The sequence below is a fragment of the Rhynchophorus ferrugineus genome, unplaced genomic scaffold, assembly GCF_030347505.1.
Source record: "Rhynchophorus ferrugineus isolate W39M unplaced genomic scaffold, kcgeb_rfMv2 rfM2, whole genome shotgun sequence".
Lineage (NCBI taxonomy): Eukaryota > Metazoa > Arthropoda > Insecta > Coleoptera > Curculionidae > Rhynchophorus > Rhynchophorus ferrugineus.
In genome coordinates this window covers 31,439,941-31,466,127 of record NW_027472581.1, presented here as the reverse complement: position 1 = coordinate 31,466,127, position 26,187 = coordinate 31,439,941, and the positions used below count along the sequence as shown (strand labels likewise).

Genomic DNA, 26,187 nt, shown 5'->3' with positions numbered 1-26,187 from the left:
CACTTCCGAGGGGATCTCAATGGAACCAAGTTAGGATCTGTAGGGGGAAAGGCGGTAAATTGATGGAAAACCTCAAATTTCTAAATCATTCATCAGATCAGTGTACAATGTTATTTCCGAACTAATGTGACGGAAAATCGGAAGTAGTTCAGTGTAAAAGTTCAGTTTGTTTTTTAATCACTAACCACAACATATGAGAAGTTGTAGAATTATTGCGGGCAACTGCTTCTATGGTGTAATAGTTAGAGCATTCAACTCTTACGCGGAGGTCACAGGTTTTATTCCCGACGGGGGCAACGACTTTTTGTTATTCCAGTTTGGTTACAACATTTGTCAAATCACCTAGACTATTTAGCGAACCCCGGGGCTTGAACCGTTCCTTAGTTTCAATCATCGTTTCTTTATTCCTATTTTTCCTCATACGGGTTGGAACTTTTCTTGGCCTGACCATTGTAATACTTATAATAAATATCTAACACCAAATAAAGATAAATAATTATTTTTAACAAAAAATTGAACAGGCTTCAAAAAATAAGTAAGGAATTCAGAAAAAAGTTTAAAAGAAAATCAAAAATCTAAAGATATCAAATGAACGTGTACATCATACCATTCACGAATATTTGGGTATGAGAAAGCTCTGTGTAAAATGGGTGCCGCGCGAGCTCACTTTTGACCAAAACAACGACGAGTTGATGATTCGAAACAGTGTTTGAAGATGATAAAACGTAATAAATCCGAGATTTTGTGTCGATGTGTGGTAATGGATGAAACCTGGCTCTATTATTTCACTCCGAAGTCCAATCGACAGTCATCCGAGTGGACTGCACACGGCGAACCCGCTTCAAAGCGTGGAAAAACTCAACAGTCGGCTGGCAAGTTTATGGCGTCTGTATTTTGGGATGCGTATGGAAAAATTTTCATTGACTACCTTGAAAAAGGAAGGACCATCAACAGCAACCGGACCGTTTGAACGACGAAATCGCCGAGAAATGGCATTTCAAGAAAAGAAAATGCTGCTTCACCAAGACTATGCATCGTGTCACAAGTCAGTGAAAACGATGGCAAAAATCCATGAATTGGGCTACGAATTGCTTCCTCATCCACCGTATTCTCCAGATTCTGGCCCCCAGCGACTACTTCCGGTTTTCAGATCTCAAAAGAATGCTCGCTGGGAATAAATTTTCGTCGTGTGAAGAGGTTATCGCCAAAACTGGGGCCTATTTTGAAGCAAAGGACAACTCGTACTACAAAAATTGTATTGAAAAGTTGGGGGGTAGTTATAATCAGTATATCACCCTTGAAGGGAATTATGTTAAATAAAAAAAGCTAATTTTGCCAAAAAATACTTATATAATATATACTTATATAATATAATTATATAATATTATAATATTTTGCTATGGTAGGTCGGGGACTTTTCAAAAGATTTGTTATGATGCATTATCAATTGGCATTTTTATTATCACTGTCATGTTAAGAACAAAAATTTTAAAATCTATTATCCTAAAATGATTTAATTATATAAACTTACTACAACATATATTCTAAGAAAATACAGAACGGCATTATTCACGAATTACGTATAGGACACCTTATGATCACTAATCAAGGCGGACGTGGTATTTGGACCGGGCGATGGAAATGCTGAGATAGATTTTGGATATAAAAGCCGGTATCTAGAGTGGAAATCATATAGTTTATTAGAGAAGTCTTTCGAAGAGTATCTTGTTGTTTTTTATAGACGAATGTTATGGTAATCACCGTTGTAATAGCCTGTATATTATGAAGGCAGTTACCGTTATAATGTTTTATTAAATATGTTTTATTTGCATAGAAATCAAAGTATCTCTTACAATATGCTAAATAATTGCTCATAATAAAATTATTCTAATTTCCGTTTAATGTAAATTCCGTGTGCCATTTAAAACTTTTATTCGACGTCGTTTTTAACGCAAATGACTATTATTCAACTGTTGAATGTCGTGCCTCTCAGGCATAACTATAATTATAGCTTCGGTTCGTCGAAATAAATCAAACTTTGACTAAAATATCGCACATTAAACGCATTATATTCAGACATTATTCTAAGCAATAACCTCGGCCCTCGACAAACAACGTTACGACCGCACCGTCATCGGGGCTACAAAGTTATCTACCAAAACGGACTGAACGCTCCATAAATTTTATTGCACCTTCGTGACTTTTCGCAATCTCATCGGAAAATTATCATCTGCTAATAGAGTTTTGAACTGTCACGCAATATCTTTTTCTCGCTCGTCCTATCTCTCTCGCTCCCCGTTAACCGTAACCTCCCTGCTCCCCCTCGTATCTCTGCTCCCCCTTTTGGTTCCCACCGCTTTCGCTTTTACCACTGTCGCCGTCGATGTTCCCCTCACCCCGTCGGGCTGTCCCCCACGGTCTATCGATGGTGACTGGTCCCTCAGCGGGTCCCACTTTTTCTGTCTATTCGCATTTGTTTTCGGGTTAAACATTAATCGATTCGGCCATTAAAGCGTTTTACTTTTTTTTGTTCCATTGTAATTGATTGGGCTAAATGTACCGTACATACAATTTACTTTATATAGGCAGAAATGCCTTCATTTTATTTATTTATCAATATTTTTATTTGACAACTTGTCGAATAGGCAGTGATGTGTCGGCCCATAGCCTGACATATATGTTTCTACAAGTCAGTACTAACTATAATCGCTTCGGAGTGAACATAAATATAGCAAATATAGAGCTTTCGATAAGGACGCAGATTGATTGTGTGTCAGTTAGTAACGAAATTTTTTATTACTTAGGATTGTATATCGATAGTGACCGATCCCTAGGCGAGGCCCTCTTTTTCTGTCTATTCGCATTTGTTTTCGGGTTAAACATTAACCGACACGGACATTAAAGTGTTTTTATTGTTTTTCTATATTCAATTGTAATTAATTTGGGGCAAATGTAGCGTAGATACAATTTTCTTTTTGTTTGGCAACTTGTCAAATAGGCAGTGATGTGGCAGTCGCATTACGTAACATATTTGTTTCTGCAAATCAGTAGAACTACAATTATTTCGATCTTAAAACACAGAATGAAACACAGATGGACAAACTATTTGTGAGTTATTAACGAAATTCTTTATTATTTGAAGTTGTAAGCTATTATTTTTGAAATATATCCAGTGAATCTTAATCAACAAATTTTCAAATCACTTGAAAGTAGGGACTACTACACGAATTGCGGAAAACTCGATTTTGAAGCATTTCAGAATAGAGTGTCACTGTAGTTAGAAAGTTTTCTTTACGGTGTAATGAAACTTACGATGACAAGTGGTTCTACTAATTGGATTGTTCAGAAAAGTCATCTATTTTATACCGTCGCGGAATATTCCTGAATCCGTGAACTTCAGTAAATCGTAGTGTTTTACGAGTCACTAAAACCGATTTAAACTAATATTGCAGATGTTTACCGACGTCAATTGAACAAATTGAACACATTAGTGAGGTGACCTCATGCAAACTGATCCTCTTGCACGGCAACTCTCTGCCCCACATTGCAAGAGTTGTAAAAGGTACATATCAGCCAAATATAGCACCTTTTCAATACAACTTGTTTTCAATGTAGGTTCGGCTGGCACACGGTTTCAAAAATTCCGAACTAAAGCGAGAATATTTTGATTAATATATGTTGTACAAATTTTTCTCAATAAATATCTTTTCAAAGCAAAAAAGACGTGTATACTAGTACCCAATACAAACAAAATTGTGCTTGTTTTATATTGAATCATCATCGGAACTAAAAACAATATCGGAAAACTCTCAAATGAATAACATGGCCTGTTTCAATATTGTCCTCGAGAAACTTTTTTTATCGGGTACGGATTTCTTTAATTTATTACGCCTTAATACAGGACCGTATCCGAAAGTAAATTAGGTCGCTAATAAAGGCCCTTTCTCGGTCCACTGTTCGGCTAACTCGTCCCTTACGCCCCCTCGGTCCGATACCCTCTCTATTTGGGGGGAGTTCGAGACCGTGCAGGCGGCTTACCATTCGAAAAAAGAGGGAAGATAAATCGTCAGGGTAACCGTAACCGAAATTAATTAAAAGTTGAATTAAATTACACGTTCTTGATTTGCTTTCTTTCTTCTTTGATTCCGATGTCATGTGGAAAAGTTTTCGCAAAAAGAACCAAAAAAAATCTCCTACTTTTTCTTTTCAGCTTTCGATAAGTTCTTGGGGGATATTTGAGACTCCATAAAATTAAATTAAAACCATTTATATTGTTTATTTTGGAAAGCAACTTAATTTTATAATCAAATTTATTAGGAAAAGTAACACAACTAGAAAGTTCATTAAAATGCATTATATTTATCGTGTGATTATAATCATCCACTCACCCGGTGATCACAGGCTAGGTCATCACGTCAAATAAAATACTAACAAACTTGCTTAATGGCTGAAAATAGAAAGTTCATATTTGCCGTCTGGAATGCCAATAGCCTCCAATAAAATGCCAGGGAAGTAAAAATACTCTTAATTGAACTCAATATTAATACTATGATGGTTTCCGACGCATTTCAAAGATAAAACTATCTGAAAATTCCTAAATATAAGCTTTATCATACAAAACACCCAGATGAATACGCATATCCAGGCATAGCCATAAAAATTCGAGAGCATGTAAAACATTTTGGAAGAGAAATATTTAACAAAGATTGCCTACAAGCATCCAGCATAACTTTATAAGGACCCCATGGACTGACAACCTAAACATAAATTACAAACTGGAACATTTTCAAGCCTTCTTTAGTACGCTAGGTTTATTGCCGGAAGAGATTATAACGCCAAACATCAAGGATAGTTACCTCAAAAGACAGAGAGCTCCTGAAAGCAATGAAAACAGATAACTTACAACATACCTCTACTGGAGAATCAAAATATTCGTCATCAGACAGAAATAAGTGATACAAGAAAGTGTCGGGCAGAATCATGTTTGGATTTTTCTTCTGATAATTCACCAATAATAGTTTATTAAAAAATTATCTTCATATATTAACTTCCTTCTCGGTATAATAATATAATTAACTGGCAGCTATTTCGGGAAAAATCAGACACGACCATCTCATTAAACTTACTGTTACAAATCGAAATTGATATAGAAACCGCAGAAATTAATATTACAAAACATATACTGGAAACAGCATATTTCGCGACTCTTAAGCGTGAAACTTTTCAAAAAAAAAGCATATTCACATTAAGCATATTTCGGGAAAAAAATTTCAGAAAAAAGAAAATTGCGAAAGAAATGGCAACAGCCAAGAACTGAAGAAAATAAAAGAAAATTTAATAAAGCAATAAGAGAGCTGAAAGAGTTGAATCAAAATGAACAAAACCAAGTTATTCAGGTATACTTAGAAAATCTGACACCAACTAAAACTACAGATTATTCATTATGGAAGGCAAAGTTCAAAAAGCCCCAGCAGCATCACCTTCCTATTAAAATAGATGGAAATAATTGGGCTAGAAGCAATAAAGAAAAGGCAGACGTCTTTGCAAAGTATTTAAAAAATATCTTTTAACCCTTCCCGTCTAAACAAAAATTAAATTACTAGCTTCCTATATTCGCCTTTTTGAATGAATTTCCGTTCTACCTACAACAAAAATAACCACTGTGGCAACATACGCATACGACACGGCAGTCTTAGCCCCTCATGAAGATCTTGCTATAGCATCAATTAACCTACAAACACACATAAATCAAATACAAATGTGGCTGGAAACATGGCTTATAAAAGTCAACGAAACCAAATACAGACATATAACTTTTACGCTCCAAAGAAGAAAATGTCCACTAGTTTATATTAATAATTGTCAACTACCGAAAGCAGAGGATGCTAAATATCTTGGTATTCACTTAGATCGACGCCTAACTTGGAGTAGGCAAACATTCGCCAAACGGAAACAATTTAGACTGAAAGACAAGATATTATTATATGAATCTTGAAAGAACTCTTAGATATCTAATTAAGGCAATGAAGAACTAATCGTCTGCAAGTTGTCTTGGTTCGCTTCGATGTTATATTATATAAAGAACTGTAAATAATTATAATAATATAAGTATTAAAATATACAGTTTCTTTAATTTACAACGGAGTTATTTGTGTCAATTTGGTGATTAGGAATCGAGACGGCGATAAGGATAACAGATATCCTACTATAAGAGACTCAGTCAATCTCTGACGTCGAATTTAACTTGTTCGTTAATCGTACGAACCAATGCATCAAGTTATGTACAATTTCGGAACCTGAGAATTTTACATGGTCTTACGAGCCGAATTTTGGGTAAAGTATTTGGTCATATGGAATCTAACAATGTGGAACCACTAGAATGTCTGATGGATTTATCATCATTCAACGATTCCAAAATAAAGTGTTGCGTGCCATTGTCGATGCTCCCTACTGTATTTCAAATGAAGTGGTACAACGTGATGTTCCTCTAAAACCAATAATGGGTGTAATTCAACGTGTTTTTGTATGAAGTACTCCGAAAGAGTGCCGGTTCATCCCAATTAACTAGCTAATCGCCTAAATATGCGAACTAACAGTGAAGTGCTTAAGCTAAAAAGTCTAACATCATCCGATCAGATTATTGGACATATATAGACTCTATAATAAGCTTTAAAATAAGACTAATTAACTAAAATAGAATTTTTGTACAGGAGATCACTTAATGAAGTGAATGAACTCATACCTCAAAATGTAATCTCACTACCTGTGCAGTACTCTTAATTACTTTTCACTTTATCTATCTTAATATAGAACATATAGAAGAAGGAATATTATAACAGCATACACACGATGAAACAGAATACCAAATCAACTCATTTTGAATATTCATTTATGATTAGTATGGGAAGAATAGAATTATAACTTGCAAGGGTAATATAAAGATAGTATTGAAGGTAGTTGCTTTTTTGTCAGTAAGGTAGATTGGAGTATTATATAATCATTTCAATACATAAAATGTTAAACAATATATTACTTAGTAACTAAAGATAATTAATAGGGATTAACAGGTCATGTATGAGAACACAATGGCACTAACTTGAAAACTATTTAACACAAGAAAAATATATGGGGGATCCTGAACCTATGATGATTCTGCCAAGACTATAATTATAAAAAACATACCTTTGGTTTATCTTGAATGACTTACACAATAAACTTCTCTTTTGCCTCCGGCTCCAGGTACCTCATTCGTCATGTGTGTAAATGTCACAGATAGCTTTTCATCTACTTGACCATATTTATTGCTAACACTTTCTCGCATCAACCAATATTTTCATTACATTTAAAAACTCCTAAAAAAAAAGGAAAGAAGTAAAATGTTTATTATCCATATACGATATAGTATATTTTATTTATTACAAATTTTCTCCGAGAATCACAATTGTCACTTTGACGATTGTCGATGGATCAAACCTCCTCCTTTGCCACCTGACGGTATTTTATCAGGTCTGATGACAATGTTGCGTCTCTTAGATGGTATAAAATTCAATGTTATTTTGAATATTTTGACTAAATCGTTATACTGATCAAAAAAATTTTCGAAGTTCTTGGCCAATAGTGCGCTTCACTGCTGAATTGTGTTCCTCATCCGACTGATCCATAATTATATTGGTAAGATTCATGATCTTCATCCGGGAGTAATAACAACGCTCCTAGTAAATGGTAAATATCTTCTTCTTGTATCTACAATTGTTTGAGGTTTTGTTAAATTATTTCTGATACAAATTTGAACATTTCCAAAAACTTTAATGGTATAATATATTGATAATGGGCATAAATGTATCCTCTACAATATACGTTGCACCAAAAGACAACAATTATATTAGAAACAACTATTATAATTTTTTATGGAGGCCAAGAAACATTACCTATGCCAGAAATTAATGAGCGTGGATCTGGTGGTGAAAGTTTACTTATCCGCCAGCATAATGCAACTCTGTATTTGAATGCCTTACAATATTAACAGTTATTATTTGATGTACACGAATATTCTAAACCTATGCACTTCATTTCCAGTCTCACTCGAACTCAACTGTAATATACCAATACAAGTATTATCATTTTCCGTCTTTCAATCGTCAGCAGTGTTAGCACGTGAGATATCTCGTCGCACATTTAATTTACTTCGAGGACCTAGGACCGGTTTTCTTCTTCTTGGTATTGTTAATAATTAATTTTAAGTTAATTATTTATATGGTTAGTTAATCTTTAATTAAAAAATTTTAAAATTGTATTGAAGAATGTTGATGAACAAGTTTGTTAGAATGTTGAGGTTAACCTTATCTTTATAGCAGTTATGAACTAATTTAGTCGTAAACATAACTTATTGATACTGATCAAAATTGGTAAAATTAAATATAAGTAAATCAAAATCAAAATCAAAACAGTGAATTTGAGGGTGATGGCAAAAGTAACATCTTAATGTGATTTTATTTAAGTGTTTTTAATTTAGACATTGAACAACATGAATTGAAGTGTATTAAAGCAATATGTATGTTTACTTGATTGTTATTTTAACTAAATAATGATATATACACTTTTTATAGTTTACAAGGCTAGAATTACAAAAGTAAATGAATAACAAGGATAAAAACACATATTGAATTGTAAGATTTTATTCGGATTTAGCAAATATTCATGGAGTGTTTTATAGTAACACACAAAAAATTATGGAATTGGAAAAGTTGTTTTCAATTTGCTTGTTAGAATTACCCTACGAATCTTTTTAGTTGTATCTAATCTATAAAAGTAGTTAAATTATTAGTCAAGACATCACTGTACAAAACATGAACTCATTACCTATTTTATTTTAAATAGAAAGGCTCTTTGTTCCGCTTTTCTATCTTTAGAGTAGTAGCTGTTAGATCATTACGGTGTCGTTAACAACTAATATTGTGTTTTTATAAAACGATTTGTCAAATGCAATTTTTGCTATTATTATTGAAGGACAAACTCCATTAACGAATTGACTACCTCTAGCTGGAGGCTGACATACTGTAGATGTATTCTCATAACGTTAGTTTAAATAATGGATTATACCCAGGAATGTTTTCTTGCAGAATTGACACACTAAATTCTGTCTATAAATGTAATATTTATTTTAATACGTTTATTCAAAATAATTTAAATAAAGTGAAAGGATACTTACTTTTGGACTTTCCTTTCGTTTTTAAAACAAACTATTATGGCTTTTATTATTAAAAATATGCTCTCGGCGATCTATCCCACTCGCAAGCAGCCATAGAAAAACAGGCAGCGTCAAAAATGGTGATAGCCCGGCGATTATTCCCGATGGCAAATTACGAGTTTACCCGAACGCACAGGGTCTACAGTTTAACGAATACTTGTGACAACATACAAGAATGTTGATACTTTGCAACAATGAAACTACTATTTCTTGTATTACGATTTTCTTCGCGACTAATTCATACTGTCTCACTTTGTAACCCTTCCCTGAAGTTCGATAATACACTAAAATATAAATCAAAATAATCATTAGTTATAGTAAATTAGTAATAATAATTAATAATAAACTGAATACTATTTATATTAATTAAAAGTATCGTTTTGTAAATATAACGAAATTATTAATAGCAGAGATAATCAACCCAAAACATTGTAAACAAATAAAAACCCGAATTCATATATAAACGACATTAACAATCGGTTTCGCCTCGTCTAACCCTTGTTCCGTCGAATATTAAATATCAATATGAAAACAAACACGGATATAACCCGAAATCCTTCACCGCGTCAATATCAAGATCGAAAAGGGAAAAACAAAAAACACGGCAACATGTAATTTAATTCATTAAACTTTTAATTAATTTCATTGCGGGAAAGCTTGCGATTTATCTTGCTCTTTTTGGGATGGGAACCTTTTTCCTGAAGGGAAAAAGGTACAGTGTTGCCGTGAGGTTGTGGGATGGAGGGGGGGCATCGGTTGGAAACGGGAAGGGGGTTCGGTGTTGGCCGGGTGAACGCTATTAGTGACGCAATTTACTTTGTGACGTGGACTTGAATTAAGGAATAATAAATTAGCGGAATTCTGATTGCGAAGACGATTACCGTCTGTCGCAAAAAAATAAGTTTAATTGCTTTTTAATCTATATTCGATGTGGGTTAATGAGTGTAGTCTGTTTCTGAAGTTTGCTGCAAGATTTTTATGGATACTGCAACAATAAACTCTTTTTTACAAAAAAATGCTACAGTCGTTATTAAATACCCGTCGAAAATTTTAATTGATTTTATTGATATATTTTTAATTTTATTAGGCTCTCAAAGATTATACATGTTTTGGACATCGAACATTTTCAAACTATCAAATACAACTATGTGTACTCCTCCGGAATAAGAAGCAATCCAAAGAGTAATGAAGTAATAGTTGTTCTATGAGTGATATTACACAGTTCTAAATGATTACAAAAAAGGCATGTTGAAAATTTTTTTAGTGATCTGTTTATGCCTAACTTCACAGCTGAGCCTTTTGAGCTGTCAAAAGGTTTAGTCCCGTTGAATCGTCCTGTCCTATCTCTGCCTTTGTATGATATATGCGGACTGCTTTAATATTGATTGATGAAGACTTGACAAATAGATTCCGAGCCAGTTTTTTAACGGCCTGGTTCATGGTGTCCATTTCTAAATTTCAATGGAGATCAATTTTAGATCATTATGGGGCAGCACCAACAGCACTTTTTAATATAATGCTTGGTTCTGAAACAGCTAAATTATTCCCAGCTCGCTCTACTTGATACAACCGGATATCTAAGTGTCATATCTCCATATGGGCCATAAGGATTTGCTTATTCAGCGATAATTTATTATATGGTGACATGGCGAAGTTTCTCGCAAATAGCCAATACATTCTTCCAAGTTTAATATCTAGTTTTTTCTTATTTGCTCTTCGTTACTGATACAAACTGATTATTAATTGCTTTGCAATTGTTATTGTTTCACTGACATGTGCAATTTCATTGCACCAGCATACGAAATAAGCTAAATAATTGGTGCCAACGCATTGCCCTGGGACACTCCCTGTTTTATTTCTTTCAATTCCGAATAGGAGTCGTGATATTTAACAATTTTAACATTGTTACCCAAAATATAAGACTTTAACAATTCTGAAAACTGCCTGGGTTACCTTCATTAATTTAAAATTAGGTTTTTCATGTCACACTTTATCAAAAATCTGCTCCATATCTGTAAAAACATAAGAACTATCTAAAAGATAGTTAAAATAGAATAATTTCTAGGAGGGTGCCATATTAAGAGGTGCCCTATCATTAATATATTACAGAATCTTTTTCAGTTCATCTGTGCAATACAAAATAGTATGTGGTAGTCGAGCAGGCCCTAGTTTAATACTTCTAATAACAACAGATCTGGTAGCTTCTAGGTTCTAATAGAATTGTTGACGTTTCCACAGTACATCACTTGGTAGTTATTTTTTTACTCGAGATGCCCATATATGAGAGGACTTTTACCTACCGAGTGAAGAGTTTATAGAATTTAGTTATTTTAAGATCCTTGTTGAGGTTTCCAAAGATTATGGGTAACGAAAATATGGATAGATATGTATATTGTCCCTACTAGAACATATTATGTCTAAGTATCAGCAAGAAAATTCGAAGAAAATATGTACAGAGGTATGTTAGAAAAATATAGTTTTCTCATCATATTATTTAATTTCGAAATAGTATTATAATTTTTCGATTCACCGAAATTATAATGCTGTATTATATATTTCTAAGTCACAGAAAAGCTTAGCGCCAGCCTATTTCTGCTGATTTAATCCTACGATGTACTATTTTAAGACCAAATATAGTTTAACTAAACTACTTAGATACTGAATTAAAAAAATTTTTGTACATACAATTACTATTGTCATTTCGATATTATCCTATGTGACTAGTGTACTGTAGGCCAGAAGAAATATTTTAAAGATTTTGTGTGAAATTGTTACTGGTGGTTATGTATGTATGGTATATTAATGGTTACTCTTCCTTGTAAGCGATAATGATTAGGATATTTTATTGAAATTTTATTATGTAACTTTATTTTGATGGGTTGTAGGCTCCATTTCTTTTACCTGAGACTAAGGGTTAACTAAAGACAGATGTCAACAAAAACTGGTGTGTTAACTGAATGGTTGGTTGGCTAGATACCATTGAAGAGTGTTGTCCAAGACTGGTCTTTTTATCACTTGGTTAATCACCTGGTTGACAGCAGGCTGATTAAGACTGATTTCGATTAAGACTAGTCGGTTTACAAAATAGTGGTTTTACATATATTTTGTAGTGTACGAATTTACTTTTAAATACCACTGAAATTTCAATATCAGCGAAATATTAGACGCAATGAAATAAGTTTTGGTTAGTATACCATATTCTACACTCAATTCAACTGAAGCTTTCTTAATATACAATTTTTCGCAGTCTGATTATTTTAACATAAATATAATATATTTATATTTTAGCATATAGATATAATGAGCAGCAAAGATGATATTGTATGCAAATAAATTTGAAACAAGAATTGTTGTAAATCTTTTTCAACATATTTCAACATATTTTTTCAGTATATTTATGTGAAAATACTTATTTTTGTAAAAATAATAATGTTTATAGCAAATTGCAAAATTACTTGTAGAATTTTTATGTGTAGCATAAATATTGTTCTAGATAATATTTGCTTTTAAAGAGTGATATCGTCAATTTAAATATACAATTGGTGTATCTACCAAAATATTCAACATAGGTTTTCATTAAAAAATTGTATTTCTTTTTAAGTAATAACCTAATAACTAATTTAAATGTGAAGAACATATTTCCATTATATCATTTTGCTGTCAGTAAACAACTTCATTAAAAAAAATTCATTATTTCTATCATTATAATCTATAATATATTTGCACAATGATGTGAGAGGGTCTTGTTTTCATTTTAACAGTGAGTATCTAATTTAGACTTTTATCTGTTCAGCACATCTAACAGCGCCATTTAAAGGTAGGACATATATTAAAGAATAAAAACAATATCTTAATGGTGTGTAGAAGTAACATATAAAGAATAAACATACAAGAACAATTTGAGTAACTTTTAATTAAATAAGTCTAGATGAAAATCGTCCCATTATTAGGTTCTATTGTGGGTATGTGTAAATTAGATCGTAAAATCATATTAAAAGTTTGATAGCTGCGGGAACATGGGAATTACGGTTGGAGCCCTATGGAATTTAGTTACGGATATTAATCTCCGTACCTTGTATAGGAAATCAGAGATATCACCCATCAACTGGCACGACATCCATATGAAAGTGTCATTAACAGGTTTACAATCTCGCCGAAACTAGACCCTAAAACATCCATTACTTCGCCATTATACCGCGCTATCATACAGCGTACACTAGTATGTCTCTAACGTCCTCCGAAACCCCTACAACCGCCCCCTCGCACGCAAAACCGAATCCCCACCGCCACGTTCTTACTTTAGATTCCGGTGTTGTACATCCGCCCCCCTGCGTTCCGGCCGATCGAATTTGTAGATGCTTTTTAATGCTGTTTAAATATTCATAAACTGATAAAATTTGTACGTGGCTGCGGCTAGAGTTAAGCGCATCGACGAATAAAGCGCGGATAATCAGATTGCTGCTTCGCACAAACCAAAACGTGCGGCTGAAACAAATGTTTAAATAAAAAATATATATTTGCGATGTGTGTAGGTTCTACGAATGTTCTGTGGTTGTGGTTTCCAATCGCAATGAAAAGGAAACTCGGTTAAAATGGAACGAAAAGTGAATAATTATGTCAAGTATTTGAATTTTTGACACGTTATCTGTTTTACACCGTTTTATAATGACTAGGCGTACAATTATTTGACATGGGCTGCGAACGATTTTTTGTAGTTAATCTTGATTTGCCTTTTATGGATTATTTATTTTTTCAGAACAAAGTTCTGATACCGACTGTTACCCAGGATCAATATCTTGGTAATATAACTCTTGGATAACACCAGAAGAAGACAAAAACTCAAAATAATCAAACCATATGATTTTGTATAGTGTATTTTTTAAAAATATTTTTTAAAGTCTCCTTTTTGTTAACGAGGTTTTATCTAGACTGGATCTACAGTTTAACGGGGGCTTCGAACCATGGTCCTCGGCATTAAGCCTACCGACATCCGGTCTTACCCAGCCTGATTAGTGGCGTGAGTGGGATCATTTTCCTTGTAGGACAATCACAAATATACATTTACGAACATGCACAGCAGGATTCGAACCCGCGACTATCGCAACAATAGGTAGACCATCCTGTTGCCTTTACCACTGCGCCAACCAAGCCGACCTTGTACAGTGTGGTTTGGTGAAGTGCATTTAAAAGAAAAACTGCAGTGTTAATACATAAACATTATTAGATCAGAGACTCAGATAGACTATGGGTCCTTCTAGATATATTCCTAGAGTTAAGTTCTTGTAAAGATAAAGTCCCAGTGTAGCAAATAAATAAAATATTTTCAATAATTGGTGAAGCTTACTCATTAGCTAGTAACGAATTATTCTTTAGAGTGACTCTCATTAATTCTGTCCGTCAATCATCAAGAATGTGCTCCATATCTATGCATGAAAATGTCATTATTTTTAAGGCTATCCAAGATTCAAGTTATTTCTTTCTTCGTAAGTACCAAACTGCTGCTTAGCAGGGCCGTAAGATATCTAACGAAATAGGCTGGGTTCATGTAGGTTGGCGGTGGTTTGTCAAAAATGACTGGCTAATAAACTTGTGCAAAAGTTTGACACTAAAACATAAGTTAACGTTTATATGAAAGTGATTATGTTTTAAGCAAAATTGTGCTAAAAGAATATAGGAAGTCTTCTGAAGCAGCGTGGAACAAACAATAAACCGATTGAAACTATCATAGATTGATATAGACAGCAATTGCTGTAGATACATAACAAAATTTTATTTGAACATATCAAAGGTTGCTTGAAATCATTTCAGAAATTCATGAAATTCTACAACAAAACATACTAAACACAATATATTGTTCCTTTTCTGGTTTTAGATACTAACGATGGACAACACCATGAAAAAAGCTGGTTTGGTTTGCACTGTGGTCAAAGCGACAGAACGGTCCTCCTACTTTTAGTATAGCCGCCGGTTCGAATCCTGCTGGGGCCTGGTCGTAAATTTATGTTCGTTAGATCACAACTTAAAAAATGTGTGAAATCTTGGTCGGAAAATGATCCCAGTCACGCCTGTAACCAGTTTTAGTAAGACCAAATGTCTTCTGGGATGCTTTCATGCTTTGGATTGTCACACGGCAATCGGCCTGAGGCTTAATGCTGACCATGGTCAGAGCTCACGTTGGGCAACAGGTCTAGTCCAAATACTAGTACCAGTGTACTGCTAGTTTGTGTGAAACTGCGTATTACTATATATTAATTAAAATTAACAAACTTCTATATATATATATATATATATATATATATATATATATATATGTATATATATATATATATATGTATATATAGAAGATAATAAATGGTATTTGTCTTTGAACTATCTTAAGAGACACTGAATTAAAAATACTTTAATGACGTATCAGAATAAATGACAATCTGGGGTCAAAATAATGTATATATATATACATATATATATATATATATATATATATATATATATATATATATATATATATATATATATATATTAAATAGGGAGGTTTTTATTACGAGAGAGACAATATAAATTAAACCCTATATTATAATGTATGTAGTGTTTTTCAATAAAGGTTGGCTCGATGTTAGCATTATTCAATCTCTGATGCCAAATCACCATTGTAAGTTACGTGTTTAAGAACTGCGTATTACTATATATTAATTAAAATTAACCAATTGAAATTTTGTAGCAAATAATTTTCCTATACAGTTACTCAGGCTTGTGCATTTAATATCAAAAAGCCCAAAACACTACCAGAACTGAATTAACTTAAATAACGAGAAAGAAATTTGCTCCATAAAATTACAAGTCGAAATACACCTAAAATCATATTTTTTCCCCTATTATGTTTCATATGAAGACAAATATTTAGCAATCGTAATTTATGTTAGCAGAAACATATACAACACAACGCAAAGTGATATTACTGTTAATATAATGAACGTACTCTAACAGAATCGTAACAAGAACTTTATTCTGTACATGCAACAAGCATTTGTTTTAGGTAATTAGGTTTGCTGCGCATTTCATTTTAATTAAGTTCACTTTATTCAAAATTGTGTTAAGGGACTGAATTCTATATTAACTCAAATAATAGTTGACGAATTAAAGATACATAAACAATATAAAATATTAATTAAACTCTATGTAACTTAAACAACATAAGTTAAATTGTTTAATTGAAATATTAATTTGGCTCAAATTTAATTTAAACATTCCCTTAACATTGACATGACATTGAAAACATGACACCGATTGATACGGATTATAATTATGTTATAATGATCATAAAATTCGATAAACTAACTAAAGGTGAAATTTGTAAAAAATAGTTGCTATTTATGATAACATTTGATTTTACGTTTATTTCTGGTTTGATATTAGGTGTTTGCATGTATTTTTATCGACAGTGATAGGTATTTGTGAAACTGCGAAATACCAATCTATATAAACAAGGGTTTTGACATTTCTCCAAATAAAATAATATTCTTCCATTTAGTGTTGTAATTTATTCACTGTACACAAATGCAAATCTTGAAGCGCTAATAATTGCATTTTACACATTCCCTACTTTTATGGATTAATTTTAATTTCAATCCCAACTAGTATACCAATTATCGGTTTTCGTTTCAAAGATTTTAACTTATGTGATTTTATTATAAATAACAATATCCAATATCATGGAGTTTCAAAAAATGTCGAAGTTATTAAATTGCTAAAATTGTTGAATGAAAATTCAGTTGAACATCTCAACAAACTCTTAGACAGCGTAGCAGCTCATGAATTACATGTTTCCAGATATTTACTACGCGCAATGGATTTAATAGTAGTTTTACTATTACGGTTTCATTTCTTGTCAGCCAAAAAGAAAGAAGCATTTTGTGACGCAGTGTGCTGTGTGGTGCTACATGGTGGTATCAGAAAGGCGTAGTGTATTACCGAATGAAACTGTTATTTCATATATCTCTCTACATGAATTGAACAAACTGATAAGGTCTAGTGTATGACGAGACAAACAATGGCAGGTGTTGCCTGATAACGCTCGGTCATACGTTACAATGTCTGTGAAGAACACACTATTCCCACTTGAATAGAAAGTTCTACTGCAACCAATATAATCTTTAGATATAAGGACTTATGATTATCACTTAACCAAATCGAAGCATGGCTTGACTAGTAGACGGTTTCGAAATCTTGAAGAAGTGCGGATATGGATCGATGATTGGATCGCTGTCACACTGTTTTTGCAACACGGTATTGTCAAGTCTCTAAAAAGATAAGGCATAATTCTGGAAAACAACATAACGTATTGATTAGTGTATATTGTACCTATTTTATAATAAAATATTATAAATGCGATTTTAGAGTGCAAAAATGCATGAGTAATCAATTTTAGTATTTTATGTTCCATAAGAACTTAACTAAAATCCTATGAATAAAATGAATTTTGTTTCATTTAAAGAATTCTTTTTATTTTCAAGTAATAAAAAGTATTGAATGTGTTTTAAAAATATTGTTTCTAGTGCGGAAAATATTATTGAAGCCATATGGTGGCTTGATAAGCGTTATGATGAAAGTCTACTATGAATATATATGGCCTTTCAATCCGTGACTATCGAAACAGTAGAAATACCATCCTAACGCCTCGGTATTGCCAAAAGAGTAAGGTTCATTTTGAAATGAAACATTAATTCCAGATTCGTTTTAAATAAACATCTTGCGGTTATATTTGAGCAATGATAAACTTTTTCAATTAGTGTCACAAACTAATAATTTGTTTTAATAATATTTATATTCATTATAATCCTAAACATTATTTTAAAAAAATGTATGTTATAATTCATTATACATCCAATCTAAATAGAACCATGCTACTTATATCAAATTGCACTATTATGAATATATTATAACGCTATATTTATTTTACATTATAGTTATTCTAAATCCTTCTCTCAAAATTATCTCAAAGTTAACAATAAGTTTCTAGATATGGTTCCAATGGTAGCACATTCTCAATACCTATACGATCAGACACTTTCAGGTCATCTCTTTACCCTTTTCTATTTTTTTACTTTTTATGTATACAGTATCCTTATTCCAGAACATCAGTTTGCACTTCGCAATAAGCATGGGACTATAAAGCAAGTTCACAGACTTGCAAACAAAATAAACACTGACCTAAATGCTAAAAGATATTGTTCGGCTGCTTTTCTAGATATATCTCAGGATTTTGACAAAGTATGGGATACGGGATTGCAGGTTAAATTAAAGAAACTTTTCCCTCATCCAGACTCTCAGTTACTAAAATCGTATCTCACCGATAGACATTTTATTGTAAATCAAGGCGATGAACATACCGAATTAAATTCCATATATTCAGGAGTTCCGCAAGGTAGTATACTGGGTCCATTACTGCATCTTCTGTATACGGCCGATCTTGCCACCACAAAAATAACTACTGTGGCAACATGCGCAGACGACACAGCAATCTTGTCATCCCATGAAGATCCGGTCACAGCATCAATATACCTATAAACCCACCCGTATCAAATACAATTATGGTTGAAAACATGGCGCATTAAAGTCAATGAAACAAAATCCACCCATGTAACGTTTTCCCTGCGTAAAAGAACATGTCTACCAGTGAATATCAATCATCGTCAACTCCCCAGCAGAGCAAGTTAAATATCTTGGTTTGTATTTACATCGACGCCTAACCTGGAAGAAGCACATACGCTATAAACGAAAACAACATCGGCAGAAATTATATACCGCTGGCAAATCTAATATATCCATCATTCAATGGTTCCAAAATAAAGTATTGCGTGCCATTGTTGATGCTGCGTACTATATTTCAAATAAAGGGATACAACGCGATATTCCTCTAGAACCTATAACGAGTGTAATTCAACGTGTTTGTGTGAAGTACTTCGAAACAGTGTCCCAATGTACTCGCTAATTAGCTAAATATGCGAAGTGATAGTGAAGTGCGTAGACTAAAACGTTTAACACCACCTGATCTGTTTACTGGACATATGTAAACTTTAGAATAAGCTTTAGAGTAAGTCTAATTAATTAAGATAATATTTTATACAGAAGATCGCTTAATGAAGTTGTTTTGTGCATGCCATGTAAATATAATATGGACATAAGAAATACTTATTGCCTATATGGCAGATTGTGGAATCGCAAAGAGTAAAAAAAAGTATCCTTATAATAATTTATTATATCACATTTTGACATTTACTGAGGTTCTGATTCTCCTGACCATTTTTATAAATTCATATACAATATACACCGAAGAGTGAAAATATTGAATATTATATACTTGTTAAGATTATTGTACCATTTTGGCTAGGACATTCCATTTTACCTGCAGTATTAATGATTGTTCGGGCCCATTCCACTATTAGATATTTATCAAGCGATAAAATTATTAAAAGTCATTAAAAAATAGCTGCTTATCTTGAAATGTGTAATTATTTTGGCGAGTTTCTAGAATATAAATAAAAATAGTACATAATGCTACTTATAGCTAAAAAAATTTATATAACATAATGACTATCGAAGTAGTAGGAGTACAATCATGTCGCCTCCACCTCTGTTCCTACCAAACCAGCAAAATGCATTTTGAAACGGCACAGAAGGGAGCGAAATAGATGAGACAGTAGGCATCTCAAAAGACCGCTTTGGTGAAATTTCGGACATGAGAAAGCTGTCTGCTCACTTACAGCAACAAGCGCAACCGTGAGACCGCTTCAAAGCAGTGTTAAACGCTATTTAAGCACAATCCAAAGAAGTTTCTTACCGGACTTTACCCGGGGAGTGTGCTTGATTGATTCTGATTTTGATGTGTGATTCGATTCTGAATTCAAGATAGAACGGCCTCATATAACGAAGAAAAATGTGCTCTTCCACCATGATAACGCACGGGCTCACAACTCTCGCCAAGGCCAAATTGGTCTAATCGGGCTACGGATTGCTGCTCATACACCGTATTCTCCAGATTTGGTATCGCGCGACTATTTTTTCTTTGTAAACTTGAAAAAGTCACTCGCCTAGCAGAAATTTGAGTCAAATGAGGTTATCGCCGCCACGGAGGCTCTCTTTGCAGACCTCCAGGAAACGTAATTTTCAGGCGGGTTGGTTTCAGGGCAATTGGATCATTGCTGGGTCAAGTGTATCGAAATGAGCGGAGACTATGTTGGGAAATAAATCGATATTTCTCCAAAATTTTGATAATATAATAATTTTTAGTATATGATAATTGATAAACATTTTAGCTTCTATTTGAAATAAATTAATAATCGCTTTCTAATTATAGACTATTCGGATAAAATTTCGCGAGAGTAAGGCGTCCTAGTATTCCTAACTTAATAATAATGATCACCGAACGAGCTCCAAGTTTCACGTTTCGAACGGAAGGGGCCCCCGTCGAAGAAAGGGGCCCTAATGCATCGGACATTAACAAAAGAACGTTCGACTAGAGAGAAAAAGGGACCGTATTTTCAGCCCTTAACGACCGCGTAACGTCGTGACCCGTCTTAAATTGGTCCGCATATAAATTGAGCACAGTGTGGCGGCACCGGGGGGTATGGTAGGAGGGGATCCGATCTGGACGGACGATTGTTTGCAGAATCATCTGGGCCCGATAACAACGGATGCGGGAAGGTTGCCATGTAACGGACCGTGTTCCTGCCCCGGGACCAGGAGTCTTTTTTCCATCTGGATGAGCTACGAACATCGATGCTACAAGAAGTTAATCAATCCTTTGAATTACTCTTTACAGGTTTATCGTGATTCGGAACGTGATTGTTCCATTTACATTAAATTCAAACAATTACCATTTTTATGCAGGAATTAATACTAAATTTGATTTTAATCACCTTTATTTACTTCCTGTTCTTACTTTGTCATTGCATAGCTGCTGAATGGATATATATATATACATAGCTTGTTGAATCTTTAACTTTTTAGATACTATCGATTCTCTTATATTTAACGTATGATGATATTCCGTGTTGGAACGTTGCAATGACATTATTATTACTACTGGACACTCAATATTTACAAATGCTTTAAATATGTTGGCTCAATATATTTATATCACAACCTAAAACCTTCAGCCTTGTGTTTATACTCTGACAAAAATCACTATTCGGTTTTGGCTGATTCTTTACAATTAGTTATTCTGCTTCTGTTCTTGATAACCATTTTTAACCTTTTTCTTTCTTCTTAATTATGATGATTGTTTCTGTTCTAACTGCTCTGTGGCCAATTCCGATTCTCACTCTGATTCACAATATGGAACCATCGTATTTTATCGCTGAAGCTTCTCCATCGGGTTCTTGGTAGTGGCTGATAAAGCAAGTTCAAGAAATCCTTTTCTGAATGCCGATTTGTTCAGAATTTAGGAGAGGGAAAGTTCCTTCCATCTAGAAACTTCTCATGCAGATGGAACAAGTTACAGTTATTCCACGATCTCGAGTTTATCGTTATAGCCACCATAAGGACCCACCAGGTCTAATTTCTTACATGCTTCGTCTAGCCCTGGCACTTACACCCCATTATCCGGAACACTCGACAACGATACGATCAGACACCCTTTTTACTAGCCATCTGTTTTTTTTTTCGGCGACTTTCCTATCTTGGCCTGGCTTCACCAAACATTCAATACAATATGATATTTTATATTTTCAAGTCATTTAAATTTTTTAAGTCATAATTCTTCTCCTATGTCACAAATAATAAAACATATTAATGACCTAATAAATTAGACCCTTAAAATGTATCAAATAATTTGCTAAACTTAAAATAAACATATATATTAAAAGTAGATAAAATATCAGTAGGTCAGCTATCTTTTGAGATTTCTGGCAGTAAATGTGAAAACTTTGACGTTTGCGAACCTCTTTTGAAGCCATCTTTACACCATTAAGAGGTGATCGGCAAGTACCGAGCTATTCTATACATTTTTACCTCCACATATGATACACATCTCCACATATAATGTGTGTGTATCAGAAGGACTTTATTTCCATTGGCGGACATTGGAAGACATTATCCTCCTTGGCGTGAATTCTTTTCTTCCAGGATTCTCCCGTCCTCGACCAGTATCTTTTTTTCAGATTATCTATCATTTCTGCATTAATTGTTTTATTAATTGATGAGGCAAGATTTTGATAAAAAAAATGTCGGTTTCCCCCGATTTTTATTAAAAGAATAACATCGTATTTAATATCCAGCTAACAAAGTTTAATATAGGCGTTCACTTAAGACATTGCCACCATAAGTTTCTACTACGTTTTGATGACCCCGTGTTATTTGATTGACTCAACTGAGAACGCTAAAGCAGATTGTTACTATTAAAACCCGATACATTGTAGCTTAATTGAATACATATCACTAGAGATATGCGACTTTACCATCATTTATGAACAACCAAAATTAATTGTACCTCAACCCAATATAATATTGTATTATGCCAATATTGAAAAAGAATATAAAATAAAACGAAAACTTGAAATTATGTAATGCATAACGTAATAATTTGGTATTTCAATTTCCTTACATTTACCCAATACAATAGCAGTGAATAAGTGAAGTCATTAAGGTCCGCTATTTAGCTCACGGAGAAATACTTGAAAACTTCGGTCTATCGAATAGCTGAGCGATAATATTGCCACGTAATCTCGTCGAATTTACTTTATAATAAACTGGATTTCGACGGCAGAATGGCACGACAAATGAAGGACCCAGTACCAGTTCAACACGTAGCGCTTACGCAATAAATCCTAAGCCGTTGAATTATCGATAGATTTGGCAATGCCACTTATTTGTGATTGTTCTGGCGCGACCTCTACAGAAAACGAACGAAAATTAGAAAATAAATCTTAGTCTTGGGCCATAAATGGCAAGCGGTATATCTCGTTCATCAATATATGTTCAGATTAAATATTTATACTTTTTAGCGCTAATATTTTCAATGTATAATGTTAAGTAACATAAGTAAGTTTTTAATATTGTATCATAAATTTGTTAATACGTTTTACCTTCGACAGGTGATTCATTGTTGTTAATTATTATGAAACATGCGCGGAATTAGAAACAAAATACATTTGAATTATTTATTTGATATAAGATTCACATGGTCGATGGGAATGAATGTTAATGATACTCAAGGAATAGGAATAGGAAAAACAGAGATATTTCGTTATTCTGGCCTTTCATATTATCGGAGGGCATGACACCATATCCCATAATCACTATCACCATATTAAATTAATTACAGTTATATTTATATTATATTCAATCTTAATTTTTTTTAAAATAATTAAAAAATTATTTGAACTTTAAAAGCTCTAAGCATCTCGCAACCTTAATAAATGATTTATTTGTTCTTTAAATATTATCTTTTTAAACTTCAAAATATTTTTTATGTATTTTTATATTCAATTTTAATGTTGAGGAATTACTCTGTATGATCAACGAGCTGTGATTTTGATAAGGTATGTTCACATAAATCATATCCTGTTATATTTCTATGAACTTTTACTGTTTCATCATCAGTTGTTTAGTTTATAATATTTATAATACATTAATTTAGTACATATAATTGAATACAATTTGCAATATGATAATAAACATTAAATAGAAACGCACCTGGATGGAATGTTCTCATATATCTTATTACGAAATGTTTTCTACGCTATTCATAAATCAGTTATTTGTCGATTACTGCCAACTATTTATAATCAAATTACAACAAAGTACAACAAGAAATGAGCTATGAATAGATATGAACAATCAAGAGCTAGAGAGTTATAGTAGAGCTATAGATATAGTCTATTCAAAATAGCAGTGAACACACGTGATATGAATTGATGACGTCAATGTCGGCGTATCAACTCTGAGTTTTGGTACATTTTGACTTCGACATATAGCTAGAGTTGTAGGCGCGCGTTTTTTATATAGTGTTATCCCCAGAAGGCCTAATCCACCATATTACGTTATTAGTAATTTATATTGATTAGAGCACATATTTACCCTTGATGATTAGTTCTTGTTTCCTTCGATGCAATGTTTCCTTGTAATGTCATTGTGATATTACTGAATTTCTCCTTCATTTGTTCCGTTACTGCATGTATACATCTTTTTTGATTAAACTAGATCTAATCACGATATTTTTCTTAATGCATTTGCCATATCTGCAAAACAGTATTATTTTTCTCTTCATATATCAGGTTCTTCATTCCTAAGGTTAGTGTATATCCTGAACAATAACACGCATGCACATAAACCTCTTACACTTTTTAATACAGTTTCCTACAGCTGAAGTATATTTATTATATACTGACCTTTAGTTGTTTCCTCTTTCCTCATCCTCTCTTGGTAATTGATAGCATTGAATCTTAAAACAACATAAAGTTTAATCAATCACTGTTATTTTCAAAATTACTACCCAAGCGAATAACTAAGCTGTTTATTTACAATCTATCTTGCTTGTTCTATGTCTGGGTGTCTGATCGAGCTCATCCTAACTGAAGGTGTTTTTGTCGACAATGTTTCTTTCCATAAATCCAGATAGTTCTGGTTTGAACATCCTTCTCGACCTCAATATCTATTGTAATAATTCTTTGCAATACCCCATATCGACTCAATTGAATTAAATGTGCTTTGATAGGGAGAAAAACATAATATTCTGTGGCTATAACGTTCAGCTATCCGACCTACCACGTACGTTTTCTCTTATTTAAATAGCTCATTCTTTACAATGGTTTCTTCAAAACTTATAACAGATAACTGAAGCTGATTTGCCACTGCAAAATAAGTTATGATTAATATCCCCAGGATAGTCATCCTTGGAGGAAAACACTAAATCTGCTCCAGGAATAAAACCATTCCTGTTTCCAGCATGAAGAACCATATGTCTGTAATTAATTATTAATAAATTTTATGACTAACAAAACCCAATTGATAGTTATTTCAACGTTTACCTTTTTCTATCAAGTTTTGTTGCCTTTACACTATATATGTTATCATCTTGACATGAGTGACCCAATGTGCCATTCCGAAATATCCATGTCTCATCTAAATATAAAAATTGATATAGTAATTCTTCCTTGACGTTTTTAAAATTCCTTTATTCCTTTAAAAGCAATGTCTGGTTCCTAGTATAAACTAAAAGTTCCACTAAATTATTTTTACTTTTAAACTAGCTTTATTTTTTAGTTATCTTTACATAACTTAAATCCTATATTACAGACATAACAGTGTATGAAGGGATATTCCAAATCCCTCAAGTAGCTGCATATCTGTCGGCTTTTATGTATGCTTTTAGACTAACAATTATCTCTGAAATAATTGTGTTAAATTATGTTTCGACTGAAAAATTTACTTACTGTTTTTATACATTTGTAGTATAGTATATTTGTTCTTGGATATACCGCTTACAACAAGTTAATCTTAATTCGTTGCCCGTTTTGCTTAAAGACGGTGTCTTTTTGTAGAACTTAAGATTATATTATTTCTATTATTTGAGATATTTTAGCGACGGCGTGCATTTTAATATGGAATTGCAGCACGCTAAAAAATATTTTCAATAAAAACCGGGGTTTTTCGGGTTTTTATTTTGCAGGCTCATTCGGTTACAAGTTCGAGCATGTCAAACAGCATTCTATCTCTTTTAAAATAGAATAAAATTAAAAAGAAATTATAGTATTTCTGTAAAACTTATGTAAAACCTTCAACAGGAACATATTGATGACGTGTGTTCACTGCTGTTTTGAATAGACTATAGATACTCACTATTTGTAGGAACAATACCCATTGTATTCTGCCTCTCTTGCAAATAGAAAACCGTCGAAGTTTATCGAATATCAGTTGGAACCATCTAAAAATAGCCATTACTG

At 33.0% G+C, this 26,187-nt stretch overlaps 1 protein-coding gene across 1 annotated transcript in view; it reads left to right on the top strand.

Annotated features, from left to right (window-relative positions):
• The window catches only part of LOC143190579 (muscle M-line assembly protein unc-89-like), a 564,424-nt gene that overhangs the window by 118,943 nt on the left and 419,294 nt on the right, over window positions 1–26,187 (top strand). The window lies entirely within an intron of this gene.